This window comes from Pinus tabuliformis, chromosome J, assembly GCF_031772625.1.
Source record: "Pinus tabuliformis cultivar Carrire ecotype Pingquan chromosome J, CPIR1, whole genome shotgun sequence".
NCBI classification, from domain to species: domain Eukaryota; kingdom Viridiplantae; phylum Streptophyta; class Pinopsida; order Pinales; family Pinaceae; genus Pinus; species Pinus tabuliformis.
This window is the reverse complement of record NC_142295.1, coordinates 251,537,668-251,554,712: the sequence shown is the minus strand read 5'-3', so window position 1 is coordinate 251,554,712 and position 17,045 is coordinate 251,537,668.

The window sequence follows — 17,045 nt, the reverse complement described above, 5'->3', positions numbered from 1 at the left end:
CATGCCATTGAGGATGGTAGTCTTCGCATCCATATGATGGGTCTTCCAACCCATTTGTGCTGATAATGCCCAAATAGATCTAATTGATGAATACCTTGTAACGAGAGCAAAGGTATCATCATAGTCAATCCCCTCTACTCATGAAAAGTCATGGGCCACAAATCTGGCCTTATGCTTCTCCACACTACCATCTGCAGCTTGCTTTACGTTGTAAAGCAACTGGGAACTCACAACTGACTTGTCCTCCGGTCTCGGGACCACATCCCAAACATTGTTTCGAACTATGGATTCATACTCCTCCACCATCGCATCAAACCAAACCGGTTGCTACACTGCTTCCTGAAAGGAAGATGGCTTTGTCACAACACATGCACCCATAAGTGCCATGTATCCAATGTACCTCTCTGATGACCTCCTCTGTCTGCGCTGAGAAGAGGGTGCTCCCACATTCTCCCATGCATCATCCAACAATATGCCAGCCTCTCTAGTGTGCTTTCTTCCCTCTCTGGAAGACTCTGCCTAAGTGGATGTCTCCACTCTCTGAACCTCTGCATGTGGCTGCTCCACATCAATCTGAGGCCCCTCAACCTTAGGAGATAAAAGCTCCTCATCCGCATGCAACTCAAGCTCCCTCTCAAGGGATACTCGCATGGCCTTATTTGCCACATCATTTGTGGATTATGTAAATTTAATATAGGAGAAATGTAATGTAAAGTGGAAGTCCAAGAGTCATCCATGTAATACCAAAGGTCAGGTAGGATGTTCAAAGGTCATTGAGAAGTCAAACAATCATGAGGGTAGTACAAGAGTCATAAGGGAGGTGAATGGTCACCCCATTTGTTATATATACACCCTTATTTCTCATGTAAAGGACTTTTCACCTTAGCTCCTCCTACTAGGCATTGGAGAGGAAGATAGTTGTTTTGGAGGAGCAAGTGAATGCTCTAATGCTCCACTATTGGGGCTAGTCCTGCTCATTTCCTTGATGTATCTTGGAACTTTTACTTAATTTAGAAGCTCATTGAGCCAACATGTTTTCATGCATATTTCGTGAATATTGTAAGACTATTCTTTGAATGTTTTCTATGTATGTTGTTTTCATCTGTTCTAAGGAAATTGAACTATTTTGGTGGCTTTGGTACTTATCTTGTTGACGGTGTGTGTTATTTTCTTTAACAATTCTTGCTCCCTTATGAACTAGTTCACTATTTGATCAATGATTCATTCATATCTATATACTTGTGCGTCTTTTCTAGATTAGTATTATTGCTTGTCTTTAAAGGGCCCATGTTTCTCTTACTTTTTGATAGAAGGACCTTGATACTTTCTTCAGTTGAACATTTTACAAGGCATAATCACTTGTTGATCTAAGAGTACCTATGTATTACTCTCTTGTGTTGAAATTTGTAGCTAGGGAAAATCTACAAGGATACAAGGCAGCTAGGATGATACTCCGGATGAGGCTCCTACTCCAAACAATGTGATTCTAATTAGGACTTCACATTGAGGATGCCCCTTAGTTGACGGATTTCCAGCGTCGTCAACAAAATGGCACTAGAAGGAGGGCCATATGAAAAGTTGTGCCCGTTGAGTTTGTTTTGAATCTCTTATCTGAAATGGCTCATCCTCAAATCATACTCTTAGGGTGTTTTTCTAACCTATCCCCTAATGAACTTTCAATCCTTGATGAGCCTCTTCTTGACTTGTCTTAATTCAAGTTTGATGGTGAGGGAAATATATCCATTGTCGAGCATGCATTTCATTTCCTTAAGTTCTGTGAATACTACGAAATTGACTGTGAAGATGTGACTTGTATTTTTTTATGCCTCACCCTTGAAGGTACTAGTACCCTTCCATTCATTCTCTTAAGCACCTCATCAAGGAGCTTCATTTATTATTTAATAGGTATGATTACTAAGATGTTTATAAAATTATTAATCAACTAAGAATGAAGCCTAATGAATCAATTGAGGATTTCTATGATCGATTCCTTCACCTCTGTTATGAATTTCCTGAAGAAGACATGGATTGGGATTTATTTAAACAAAAGTTTGAGCGTTTGGTTCATATCTCTCTGTGTATAAAATCTGAACCTCTTGATGTTTCTACTTCCCCGACTCTTGTAAATCATGAGACGCCTCTAATTTCAAAGGAGGAACCTATTACTCCTTTTGTTCCTTGTCCTCCTCCTTTTCCAGTACCAATCAGGGTGCATCTATGCGTTAACATTGAAGCTGGAAAATATGTGAATCAGATCACCGATCCATCTCTTCAACTTTCACCCACCTCTCAGGATTCAGATCCAATGGAGGAAAACTTGGAATGGTTAATGGAGCCTAGGGTGAAGACTAATCCTTTCATTCCTCAAGATGACATTAACTCTCTTAACCTTAATATTGAATCTGGTTCCATTGTAAATTTTACTTCTTCAAGGGACATCTGCCATCCTCTATCATCTACATACCATGACTCATTGTACCATGATCCACTTGATCAATCTGCTCCACCAACTAGCTCTTCACACTCTCTTGATTTTCAAGTTGTTGGTTCAAATTGCGATCAAGAATAAGGTAGTCACATTGCACAGGTAGAGGAGCAAAAAAGTGACGCTTCTTTTGATCTTTATTCTCTTTTTCAAAGCCCCCCATGTTATTACATTCTTGGATGACTTGCAATCTATGAATCTCGGTAGTGAATCAAATGAAATCAATTTGTTCAGATCCATAGTCTTAGGCAACAATCATTCGGATGATGATGGCTCTGTCAATGTATGTGATGATGAATACCCAAGTGCACATACTGATATTCCAATTCCTCCAGAGGATTTTGATTTGACAGAATTAGATCTAAAATATGATCCTTCCGAAGAAAATGTTATTATCAAAACTTCTTCTTCATCCCACTATCATGTGTGCTCTCCTATTTGTGATGCATCTACATGCGATGAAGATACTCCATGCTCTTCAAGTTCTTCATCGAATGAGTTCACTTCTCAATTGACACAAGGTAGTGAGGTTGTCCATGATGAAAGAGAAAATAATCATATCATTGAGTATCCTTTCCATCCCATATCATCTCTTGTTTTTCATGAAGACAACTCTTCAAATCAACTTGCTCATGAAATTTCTCTGATTCATACATCTCTAGATTTACAATCAGAAGAATCTTTTGACTTGAGTAATCTAGTTGTTGAAGTTGTAAAATCTGATCAAATCAGTGACAGAGATGGCTTCCATTCGGTTAGTAGTGGTCTCATTGAAATCAATGAAAGTAGTTATCCTCACACCATGCACGATCTGATTCAATCTTCAAAATGTGATTTTACAATCCTTGAAAGTTTTGGGACTTGTCAGGAATTCAAGGCACTTCAACTTTCGTTGATGGTTATGTCAGGATCTCGCAATTATGGTAAGATCCCCGAACTAAATCAGATTTGGCTTTCCTCACAAAATTTTTCTCTCTGCATTGTTCCACTTGATGTAAATTCATTCTTGAAATAAATTTGGGCTAATATAATCTTTCGAAATTTCAGGATTTGATTTCTGATTGGATTCAAGATTCTATTTCAGTTGATTCATCTCCATGCAAGGATCTTGTTCCTAACTCGGGTTTGGAATGTGTATCTCTCACAAAAGCATGGAACTGCGAAGTTGATATTTCAAATACTATATTTGGTTGAACGAGTCATGTCTATTAGATGCATTTCAGAATAGTCAACGATCAGTTTTTCTTAGGAATGTTATACTGCTAATATTTTTCTTCATCGCACCTCAAATCCTATTGAGTACTAATGAATGCATGAGTTATTTCGAAAATTAAGTTCTTCTTCACTCAGTGTATTATTCCGACTGGTTTCATGTGTTTGCTATACTGGAATTCTTTTTTACTTCCTTCAATGATTACGATGTCAGTGTAGTGGGTAACGAATCACAAATAAATGTTTGTTACATCCATCATGCAAGGAAGATGATTCTATCATTCAAAGCACTTTCAAATCTGTTCAAATTGATCTATCTTTGTTATCTTATAACCAAGAATCCCATACCACAATCGACCCATATGATCATAATATTAACTGTCATTTGTTTTATCATTTTCCCACCAATATATCCAATGACAGTTGTATCACATTGATTAATCTACTGGTTTATCTCACTATTCGGATACATGTCAAGAAGTTGAGGCACTTCAGCTTGAAATGATAGTTATGTCAAGTCCTCATTGCCTTGACATGTCGGTTGAATATGATCATATATGTGTTCCCTCGCAATATTCTCATCCTGACACTGTGCTTCTATTTGAAAATTCATCTTTTTAAGGATTTTGGGGTTTTCAAGAGGATTGTTTTGAATTTCACGATCTATTCTATGATTGCCCAGAAGCATCTTACTTAGCAAGCCCTTTTGGTAATAACAAGTTTCAGTCTTTTCTCATGCTTGCTAAAAGGATGGCACAAATGAAGGTGCATTCACAAGACGCTTCGACATTTATTTTCTTATAATTTTCAACGAAAAGGTAAGATCACAATTTGGGTAGAAGTAGTGACCATGGCACATCTTTCTGCTAACAGTAAAAACCTTCAATTTTTTGTGCACATTATTCAAGCTCTTATCTTTTCTATTGCGCATTGTTTTATATCAGTTTTAATCAATCGTATATGTGTGTATGCAGGTTGGGAACAATTACAATGGCTTCACTAGAAATTTCATTACACTTGACCCTAACCTTCTAGTTGTTTAAGTTAGGAATAGGACTAGTTGCATTCTAGTTTCCCCTCTCTCGCACTCATCCTGCACTTGTTCTCCTTAGTCTTTCTATGTTTTCTTACCTTTTTCTTGCATCGTGTTTTGGTTTAGCCTCCTTTTGCTTATGCTTTGGTTTTCTTTCTTGTTGTGTCATGTCTTTTATTTTATGTTCTGTTGATGAGACTTTCCATGAAGGGTGTCCCACTTGGGCTCAAAAAACAATGTGGCAAAATAGAAAAGGGCTTTGTGACACTACAACATTTGGCTAACCTTCAGTCCTTGTTCTCCATCTTAGTTACACATTTTGGTCGATGATTATTAATTTTTGGTATGTTCTATTCTTAAGAGAAATTTACTTAAATTTTATTGTTAGCCCAATATCAATATCTGGTTTAGAAATCACATCAGCATGATAGTAAAATGCAGATAGAACATAAACATAAACAGTAGAAGATAAGCTAAGACAAGAGAACACAAATATGTGGCACCAGCCAGGGACAAATCCGAATGTGGGGAAACCCTTGATCAATTATTCTTATGTTCTTCAATAGTTTAGCAAAGAGAGAGATAGTACAAATATACAAAATTGATATTTTAAGACAGTAGCAGTAAGGCCTTGACCAGAGAAGTCAATGCTAGTCAAACAGGATAGAAATATTCCTCTAAGTGGCTTGGTCAAATCCAGCCAACATCAGACTTCAACAATAAGCTCAATGCACCCAAAAACTACATAGCTGGTTCTGCTCCTAGGAAGATCCTTCAACTCCACGGAAGATCATCCATATGGCACCAATAGGATGCTCATTAAACTGAACCAAACATGGTCAAACCTTGACCCAATACATCTCCCAAAACGTTGTTGTCCTCTTGTTGCACTTGTTGTCACTGCTTCATGAGTTAGGGCATCAACGTTCAACCCTTATCCTCCACGTATTCAATAAAGCAGGCCTTCTAAGGCTGTGGTGTACTAAGGAGAGACTCCACCACTACCACGTTGTCCAAGTCTGGTAGAACAGACTTTGTTGTTGGCTATGGCCTAGCCTAGCCCCCAACAACCTCCAATTAGCAACGTTGATTCCTAATCATCCTTGGCCCACACAACCTTACAATCTTGGACCTTGAACAACAATTCGACTTCCAGTCTTACCCTAAGACAACCTCCCTAAACAAATCCGCACGCTGATCTCTTTCTCACTGTCCAAGTCCTCTTATGTTCAGTTCACTAGCCCAGCAACTCGGTTCTAGAGAGAACCTTATACAGACATGTTTTGACCTTTTATTGCTGCAACTAGGGATTTCTCTTTACTGCGGCTAGGTCTCCTTCTCTTTTTTGTGGCTAAGGCTCCTCTGTTGTGGTTACAGCTCCTTTTCTTGTTGTGGCTAAGAGCTCCTTCTTGCTTCGGCTTAGGGCTCCTCTTGACTGCGGATAGGGCACATCTGATCTTTCTTTCCACCACGTCCTCCTTGTGAGAAGACAAACCCAAACAAATGGAGAGAGAGATCATGATATGATGTGCTCCTCAAATGACTTGATGTCTCCTCTATTCAAATGCAACGTTGGGGTTGAGTTGGGGGTAAAAGTGCTTGTTTAGCTTGATGGTCGACCTTGAAAAATTGTCAATAATATAAATAAATCCATATCTCCATAAATACATGTCGGAATCAGATGATCTTTAGATCAATACTACACCTCTTGGAGAGAGGAATCCAAGAAAAATATTAGTTGCCATAAATAAGGTGACCCATATGGATTTTGGCCCTAGTTTCCAATTTTAACACTCCCTCTCAACTAGGGAGAACTCCATCTGCTAATCTATCTGCGATTCGGTACTATCTCTGCCAACAATGCACTGCTCTGCATTGCTCTGCTCTGCTGAACTATGAAGAAGAAGAAGTGATTGAGAATGTATCATACCGTTCTCTACTGACCCGAAGTCAGTCCCATATAAAGAGAGTGTCTCATACTACTCTTACTGACCCGAAGTCAATCCCAGATAAAAGAGAGTGTCTCATACCCCTCTTACTGACCCGAAGTCAGTTCCAATTGATACCAGATCAATATCGATCATCATAGCATAGGGAGTATAGTAGTACACGATGCGTCCATCAATATTACTATGGTCCCTATCCACATTTCCCTACTCATTGGCCAAAAGAGAGGTACTTCCCATGAGTCCCAGACTGCATGGGTAGGATGTCTCAGCAGGAGAAGAATGAACCACTCATCCTGCCTACATGTCACCATGGGGTATCCGAGGGGAAGGCTGAACCACTCACCCTGTACACAAAAAATCACTAGGGGAAGGTTGGATCACTCACCCTATGATTGTGTCTCAGCAGGAGAAGGATGAACCACTCATCATGCCTATATAGCAAACCACTAGGGGAAGGTTGAACCACTCACCCTATGGTTGCTCATCGCTCCAAGAAGTACCCCAAGCCCCACGGAGCTCTCAGACCTCAATAGCCATATCATACAAGACCCTCAGGAGAGGGTCTCTCCACAACTCCTAATCGTTCTTGAAAAGTTAAGAATTTGACCTTTCCCAGTGGCTTCGTTAGAATATTGGTGACCTGTTCATCAGTCCCAATGTGATGGAGCATTATTGCTCCTCGTTGTACCATATCCCGAATAAAGTGGTACCTTATGTCTATTGCTTGGATCGATCATGAAATACGAGATTCTCTGAAAATCGAATCCCACTCTGGTTGTCGCAGAGGATCACGGTGGTATCCAGCACATGTCCAAATAGCTCACTGAAGAGCCTCCTCAACCAACAACTTCATAAGAGGCCATACTCGCAGTTATGTATTCGGCCTCAACAGTGCTCAAAGAAACCGACTTCTACTTCTTGCTCATCCAGGATATCGAAGCAGAACCCAAACAGAAATAGCACCCAGAAATTCTCTTTCGATCCACCACACTTCCTGCCCAGATAGCATTAGAATAACCATGCAGCCTCACATCTCCGACAGTGTATCTAATTTCATGAGTGATTGTGCCCTGAAGATATCTCAGAATATTCTTGGCACCAATCCAATGTGAGTGATGAGGCTCAACCATATATTGGCTCAACGTGTTAATTGCAAAAAAAAATATCTGGACTGGATTTCACCAAGAACATTAGTGCTCCTATGAGTTGACGATACTCAGAAGTGTTTCCCAAATCAGGTCCGGCAGCACTACTACATAAATTCTTAAAGTTAAGCTCCATCGAGGTAGTCATGGGCTTGCATTCCACCATCCCATTCCAATATCTTCACAACATATTTTCCTTGAGATAGGAAAATTTCTCTTAGATTTTGCAAGATCTCTAACCCTAGGAAGTAGTGCATCAGTCCTAGTTCCTTCATCTCAAATTCAGAATCCAACTTCCTCTTACGTTTGTGAATGAGAGGGTTTGCACTTGTCAGAAAGAGGTTGTCCTCATAAAGTACTAGTATAAGAGGCTTATCATCCATAACCTTAAGGTGAAGATTTGGATCGGCTTCACTCCTCAGCTTCATCAAATAGCTATCAATCCAATCATACCAAGCCCAGGTGCTTGCTTCAAACCATAGAGAGATTTCTTCAACCTGGATACATGAGATTCCCAATCATGAACCTCAAACCCCTTTGGTTGTTCCACATATGTGGTATTGCTATTACTTCAGGGGAATGGTCCCCTTATAAGTTTTCCTTCGGCACATACACCTTCATGCTCTACTTTGAACTCAGGTGTCCCTGTCACCATCTGTCTCACATCCGGTAGGGCCTTTTAATGAAGATGGGCAAACCTCCAATGCCATAGTTCAGATTGTAGAGATGTGTCACAATATATGGCCACCAATGGTCTTCCTGCAACTTGATAAAAAGTGCCAACCCTGAACCCAAGAGTAAAATCATCTTTAAAATTTCTTTTCCAAACACATACCTTTCCATCGATGAATTCCACCTTGTAACCTTTGTCTTCCATTTTCGAAATGGACACCAAGTTCTTCTTGAGATCGTGTACATAAAGAAATTCGTGTAAATGAATCTTGTTACCCTGACTCAATTGAAGAGTAACATTCCCTACACCCTTTGCGAGATAGGTGGCATCGTCTCCAAGAATAATCTCCAAGTTTGTTTCCTTCTCTAACAGATTAAAGAGAGCTTCCTTGTATCCGATGAAGTGCCTTGAAGCACCACTATCAATAAGCCAATTCCCCAAAGTGTCCGGAGGAGAGGTAGTGGAGAGGGCCAATATTAGATAATACTCCATTTGCTTATTGTTAAAAAAAATTGATTCTTCATACCTAGAGTTCCTTGCTTTCTTGGAGGGTTGACCATTTCTTTGATGTCCTACATTCCTTTTTCTTTTGCCATTGTACATATCATTCCTTTGATCATTGTTGTTTAATTTTCCCCTGGAATGATTGTGATCATCGTCATGTGATGTGTCCCTTCTATTTGGACACTCCCTTGCATAGTGGCCAAACTTATTGCAAGCAAAGCATCTGCCTTTCCTTCCTCCCTTAGATCCAGGCTTTCCATGGAAATGACCTTTAGTCCCTGCATTGTTTCTCCTTTTGGCATGAGCAAAGAATGCAGTAGGGTTGCCTTTATTAAAAGGAATTTCTTGCTCCACCATTCTTGTTTCTTCTTGAATGCATCTTGACATCAATTCTTCAAACCCTGGAATTCGATCATTATTGAGAATAGTGGTTCTAAATATATACCACTCGGGTGGGAGCCCTCCAAGGGTAGTGATAGTCAGTTCCCTGTCAGATATGATTTCTCCAATCGCAAGAAGATCATTCTTGATCTCGGTGATTCTTAAGTAGGATTGAATATCCTCGTCTTTACCCTTCTTAATATCCTTCAGCTTATTTTTGAGAAATAAAATTTGATTTGCATCACTAACCTTGAACATGCTTACCAATCTATCATAGATCTCCTTGGAGGTGTTCAAATCGGAGATGTAGGCCACCAGACGCTTGTCAATGGAATCTCTGATAATCTTCTTCGCTTTGATTTCAGCCTTGTTTTACTTTCTCTTTCTAGCATCTAGTGCATTTGATGGAGGCTTGGGGATTTTACCCTTCACATAATCCAACACTTTTTGTTCTTCCAATGTCATATCAAGAGACATCTTCCATTCGTGATAGTCAGACTTTTCACGAAGCTTGTCTTCAGTCGAGAAGTGGGATGAGGAACCCATTGAGCCTTTTTTCCTTGTCTTCGGTGATTTCTCTTTCACTCTTGCTTGGGCTTTGTCTTCACCTCCGCTCTAAAACCATGTTAATTTTCGGTATGTTCTATGCTTAAGAGAAATTTACTTCAATTTTCTTGTTAGCCCAATATCAATATCCAGTTTAGTAATCACATCAACATGACAGTAAAATGTAGATAGAACATAAACATAAACATTAGAAGACAAGCCAAGACAAGAGGACACAAGATGTGGCACCAGCCACGGGCAAAGCCCAATGTGGGGAAACCCTTGATCAATTCTTCTTATATTCTTCAATAGCACACCAAAGAGAGAGATAGTACAAATATAAAAAACTGATATTTTAAGATAGCAGCAGTAAGGCCTTGATCAGAGAAGTCAATGTTGGTCAAATAGGATAGAAATCTTCCTCTAAGTGGCTTGGTCAAACCCAGCCAACATAGGCATTCAACAGTAAGCTCTATGCACCCAAAAACTACACAGGTGGTTCTGCTCCTAGGAAGATCCTTCAACTCCATGGAAGATCATCCATATGGCACCAATAGAATGTTCATTAAATTGAACCAAACATGGTCAAACCTTGACCTAATACATCTCCCAAAACGTTGTTGTCCTCTTGTTGCACTTGTTGTCACTGCTTCATGAGTTAGGGTATCAACCTTCAACCCTCATCCTCCACGCAGTCAATAAAGTAGGCCTTCTAAGGTTGCGGTGTACCAAGGAGAGACTCCACCACTACCACATTGTCCAAGTCTGGTAAAACAGCGTTTGTTGTTGGCTATGGCTTGCGGCCTAGCCCAACAGCAATTTAGGCCTACGGTCCTCAAACAAACAGCCCCCAACAACCTCCAATTATAAACGTCAATTCCTAATCATCCTTGGCCCACAGATCCCTACAATCTTGGACCTTGAATAGCAACTCGACTTCCAGTCTTACCCTAAGACAGCCTCCCTAAACAATCTGCAAGTTGATCTCTTTCTTATTGTCCAAGTACTCTTATGTTCAATTCACTAGCCCAAAAACTTGGTTCTAGACAGAACCTTATACATACATGTTTTGACCTTCTATTGTTGCGACTAGGGCTTGCTCTTTGTTGCGGGTAGGGCTCCTTCTCTTTTTTGTTGCTAAGGCTCCTCTGTTGCGGTTACGGCTCCTTCTCTTGCTGTGGTTTAGAGCTCCTTCGTGTTGTGGCTTAAGGCTCCTCTTGACTGCGGCTAGGGAACATATTATCTTTCTTTCCACCACGTCCTCTTTGTGAGAAGTCAAACCCAAACAAGTGGAGAGAGAGATCATGACATGATGTGCTCCTCAAATGACTTGAGGCCTCCTCTATTTAAATGCAACATTGGGGTTGAGATGTCGGTAAAAGTGCTTGTTTAGCTTGTTGGTCGACCTTGACAAATTGTCAATAATATAAATAAATTCCTATATCCATAAATACATGTCGGAATCAGATGATATTTAGATCAATCCTACACCTCTTGGGGAGAGGAATCCAAGAAAAATATCAGCTACCATAAATAAGGTGACCCATATGGAGTTTGGCCCTAGTTTCCAATTTTAACAATGATGTTCTGATAGAAAATATGATCCTTACGTAAGGAAAGATTTGTGCCAAACCATGATATCTGTGTCTATTCTGGAAACCTTATGCCTACACCCGATTCTTTATGTTTCAGTGTTTTCCATGCTTATCTGATCAAGTAGAGAAGGACAAGGGGAAAATCTAAACAAATATCAGAGGTTTATATATGATTCTCTTAAGGAATAACCTCTTTTGCTCTCAATAAGTCAGGATCCCTCTTCCACCCATGAAATAAATAGGTGTCAACGCACAGTCCTATATAAAATAAATAATTAAAGGGTGAAAGAAGAGAAAGGCTTCCTGCACAGGGAGGTGAAGCAAGAACTCCGTCAGGGTACTGTCCAGGCTTGCTGGCATCTGAGCAATGTTTGTGTTCTTGTAGTTACTCCATTGGAGTATTGTCTAGGCCTTTTGGCAGTGGAGCAACAACAGAGATGAAAAACTATGCTCTGAAAATCTAAAGCTCGTGAATTACATTACTCTTCTCTTATTTCGAAACATTTTGATATGGTTGGATTTATCATTGTGTTCAACCGAGGAAGGAAAAAGGGGATTATGTTTATACATGGGGTAAGTGGGGAAACCAGAGTGACCTGAACGACAAATAAATACACCCTGAACTAGACCCTCCACAAAATATTTGACCAAGGAAGAGAAGCTCGAGTTCTACCAGTGTGTCGCCTTGTCGCTGCGACAAACACCCTCCAAAATTTGGTCTACGCTTAAATTTTTTAGCTTACTGCAGATCTCGTGATCATTCGTTCTGTAGTCACTTCTTGGTCAATTGATGCTCAGTTAAGTCTTTGAGTTCCCTTTTGGATTATAAGCGTTGAAGTCAGCTTCTCACACATGCCCAGTCTGTAATGAATTCATGAGCACATTCCTTCACGCAAGCTTGAACTGGCCTAGAAAATTCCATCAAGACAGTGTATGTGCAATGTTCAATTCATGTTGACAATCAGTGCGCATTTTCATGGACATTCTCTCACTTCTAGCTACGTTTGTACTTCTATTTCAGTGATTTTTTCAAACTGTCTCTTTTGCACACCTCTGCTTTCGCGAGTGTCATTTTCATGTTTTCGTTGTCACTTTTTCTTGCATTCACTTTAATTAGTTTCATTTTCATGTTATATTCACTATGGCATGTGTCTCTTTCATCTTTGTTCACATATCACAATTGTCGTTCACACTTCTCTTTTCATATAGCAAATCTCATATTTTGGCATGGGAAGTGTGATTATCGTGTAAAGTGGAGTTTTGGTTTGTTTCAGGGGCTAATATATGTGTTAATGATTTGTTCTTATCATGTAAACATGCATCGCACTCATTTCTAGAGTTTCAAATATTTTCACACAAGTGTCTCCATTGTCGTCACATAGTGTATCTTTAGTGTCACACTTGGAGTAAGTTATCACAATGTTGTCGCATTGAAGAAAGTATGTTATTCATGTGTTATGAGTGTTCCATATTGTCTCAACAAGTGAACTAAGTGTGCGATCATGTTCAAGTATTGATTTTGTTCAACTTCATCTCATTGATCCAACACTTAGTCAAAACTTGGAAATCTCCCCGACCAGGCCACTCAAACTCATCTAGCCCTCCTGAACTGCGCACAACGTAGTCTCAGTCCTCAAGTAGCAATTTTGCCTCTTGGCACTGCGTAATGCACATTTTTTTCCTCCCAGAACTATGCATTACGCAATCTCAATACTCAAGCCCAGCCCCTGAGCTACAAAACTGCACAATCTTTGTCTCCAACCCAGCTTGAACTGTGCATTGCATAGTCTCAGTCCTCAAGCCTCAGCCTTGAGATCCTAAATCATGCAAATACATAATCACCTGGCCTCGTGTCCTTCAACAAATGCGTAGTGTACAAACTCAGTGCTCAAGCCTCAATCTTGAACCCTTGAACACCTCAACTACATAATTTCCCAGCTTGTTCTCCTTACAGAATTGCACATTGGGAAACCTCAAGCCTCAAGCCCCATCCTTGAGCTCTTAAACACCTCAATTATGGAATCCTTTAACCTTGGCCATCCTGAATTGTGCATTGTGTAGTCTCAAGCTTCAATCCTGGACCTTGACCTCTAGAACTGTGCAATCTCTAAGACAAGCACTCAATCAATCACCCAGTTCCAGTCCTAACAAGTGATTTCATGAAGCATGCTAAATTATGAGTTTTCAAGCTGATGTCAGCATGCCATGAGTGGTTTTAGTTGCAGGTACTCTATTTATCATGACAAGATGATGATGGATGAAAACGAGAAGGAGACCATGCTAGAAGACACCTATGGAGCTAAAGAGATAAGATGATCAACAGGACGAAGGAACATCATATTACAATAGAAGACCAATGGTCAGAACCGCATGAAGAATCCATACCGATTCACAACCCTTTTGAGGGTGGATATGAAGAACGAACATATCTTTCATGAAGACGAAGTATTGGATACATATTTTATTGAAGACAAACAACAAGACTGGCAGCTTGGCACTACCACATCATCATGCAGCCCATGTCATCAGTGTCATGTCATGTATGGTCATGAGTCATTATTTGCCATATAATTTGTGGATTATGTAAATTCAATATTGGAGAAATTTAATGTAAAGTGGAAGTCCAAGAGTCATCCATGTAATACGAAAAGTCATGTAGGAAGTTGAAAGGTCATTGAGAAGTCAAACAGTCATGAGGGTAGTCCAAGAGTCACAAGGGAGGTGAATGGTCACCCCATTTGTTATATATACACCCTCATTGCTCATGTAAAGGACTTTTCACCTTGGCTCCTCCTACTAGGCATTGGAGAGGAAGATAGTTGTTTTGGAGGAGCAAGTGACTGCTTTAATGCTCCACTATTGGGGCTAGTGGTACTCACTATCTTGATGTATCTTGGAACTTTTACATAATTCAGAAGCTCGTTGAACCAACACATTTTCATGCATATGTCATAAATATTGTAAGACTATTCTTTGAATGTCTCCAATGTATGTTTTTTCATATGTTCTAAGGAAATTGAACTATTTCGGTGGCTTTGGTACTTATCTTGTTGAAGATGTGTTGTATTTGCTTTAACAATCATTACTTCCTTGCAAAATATTTCTTTGGTTGATGAATGATTCATTCATATGCAATGTGTGTGTGCCTTTTCTAAATTAGTACTATTACTTGTCTTTAAAGGGCCCACTTTTCTCTTCCCTTTTGGTAGAAGGACCTTGATACTTTCTGCAGCTGAAGCACACTCACTTGTTGATCCGAAAATCCCTGTGCATTGCTCTCTTGTGCTAAACTTTGTAGCCAAGGCAAATCTACAAGGATACATGGCAGTTGGGCCAATACTCCGGATGGGGGTCCTACTCTAAATGGTGCAAGGTCTAATTGGAACTTCACATCGGGGAGACCCCTTTGGTTGGTGGATTTCCAGCATTGTCAACACCTCCATAATACCAATTTGGCCCTCCATATGGTCAGGCCCACCTACTGAACAAACGTGACCCTTTATAGTGACAATCAACTATATGTTGGCGTGAATCCTCCACCAAAACCGAAGAAGTTCGTTTATGTTCTGAAGTGATATGTGAGTTTCAGTGGCAAGGATATGTGATTTTTTGTGGTAGGATAAGTGAGTTTCTTTAAAGGCATAGATGTGATAAAAGGATGTAAAAGGAATGCAAGTTGTTAGTGATAAGAGACTTGAAAAGAGTGTGAATTCCTAAAGAGATATACAAGCTTTTGTGATGACAAGCAAACTTCAGAAGGACTATTATAATTGTGTTATTCAATCTATGGATGCTCATGAAGTTTGTGGACTACAATCTATAAGGAGGACAAATTTCTTTGCGAATACAAGGCATCTAAAGGGAAGATTAGTGAAATATCAAGCATAAAACATGACAATGAATGGAGGGATGACTTAATGCTCTTATGGAGGAAGTTGTCTTGGTCATGGTCTTGGAAATATCATTTTATCTGACTCTATAAGAAGAGGATTGGTCAAGTTTTCCCCAAACGTGGGTTTTTCCCTGACATGGAGCCTATATCTTTTGCTTATTTTATCTTCTAATCTTCATGCCTATATTTTGGTAATTGCTTGATGAAGAAAAAGAACACAAAGAATTTAATAAGAAGCCAACAAAAATCAAAAGTAATTCTCAAGTAAGGAAAATCAATCTTCATCTACAATTTCCTTGATTTTCCAACACTATTTGGATTCAATCAAAAGTATTATTAGATACCAAAGAGATTTACTTGAGCTAGCAGAAAACTTGGTAAGTATCAATACAGTGAAAATATATGCAACCAGAATATGCCACATGGGAACTGGTAATGATTCTATAGCAATTTCCTCACCTTTAGCCTTAGTATAATGCTTCTTTTGAAGGGGAGGAGGGGGGGAGAGGCAGGGTGCCATGTTAGGGTCCTACTCTGACCCTCTTACTTAGGATACTTTTTTGATGCACAAGGTCACTTTCCTTTGTGGCATCAAACATCCTAATTTTTCAAGTCCACTTTGACTATTCAATCCATGAAACCTAGGTTGTATTTGAATTTTATAACTACTTGTAAATTAGATTAATTAAACAATTGTTTCAGTTAAACCAGGAAATGAAAATACTTTGGAACCAAATATTTATCACTTCATAGTTTAAATATTTGAGTTTGATGCAATAGGGGTCTTTTGTCTCTTCAATATTTGAGTCTCCTATCATTGGTGGGTATGTGTGATCTAGAGACCTTGTGAGTGATTATTTGTATGGGATAATGTCCAAGAATAGTGGTTATTGATTAAAAAAACCTTGCATTGACTCATTTTGAATGTCTTTGTTGTGATTTTAATTTAATAACAATGTGTGGAATGTTGGTTAGTATTTAATGCATTTGTAGATTTGTTGTATGGTGTGAATGCTTTCATTGTGTGATTTTAGTTATAGTTCCCTCTTGTACAATACACGGTGAAAATCTTAAGCCCTAAAAACTAATCTTACTAAAAATAAGAACTTTAATCTCAAAAGACAACTCTTATAGTGAATAAGGACTTTAAACCCCCAAGAAATTGAAAATTGAGAAGAAGAAAAAACAATTATTTTATGTTCTTTAGATTTCTTGAAAGGGAAAGCATGTGGTTGAATTGGATAAAATTATGTAATACACTTGAAATTAAAAACAGAAAGTTATGGATAAAAAGAAAAAAAAAAAAATTGGATAGCCTCACACTCTTTCAATACAAAGATTATAGCAATTTTTTGCCTTGATTCCACTGGAAGGAATTTTTCATCAGAGACTTGATCATTATTTTGGTCAAAAATAGAAATTAGCTTTCCATTAAAAACTTAACTTTTGGCCAAAATGGATAGTGGAATTTGAAACAACATACTTGCATGGTTTCTCTAGGCTTCAAAGTTAAAAAGAGTGAACCCTACCACATTTTACAAATTTGTTTCCCGCATTGATATTGTTAAATTTGAACCCTCCCAAATTTTACAAATATTTTGCCCACCTTGATATCATTAGATTCGTCCCC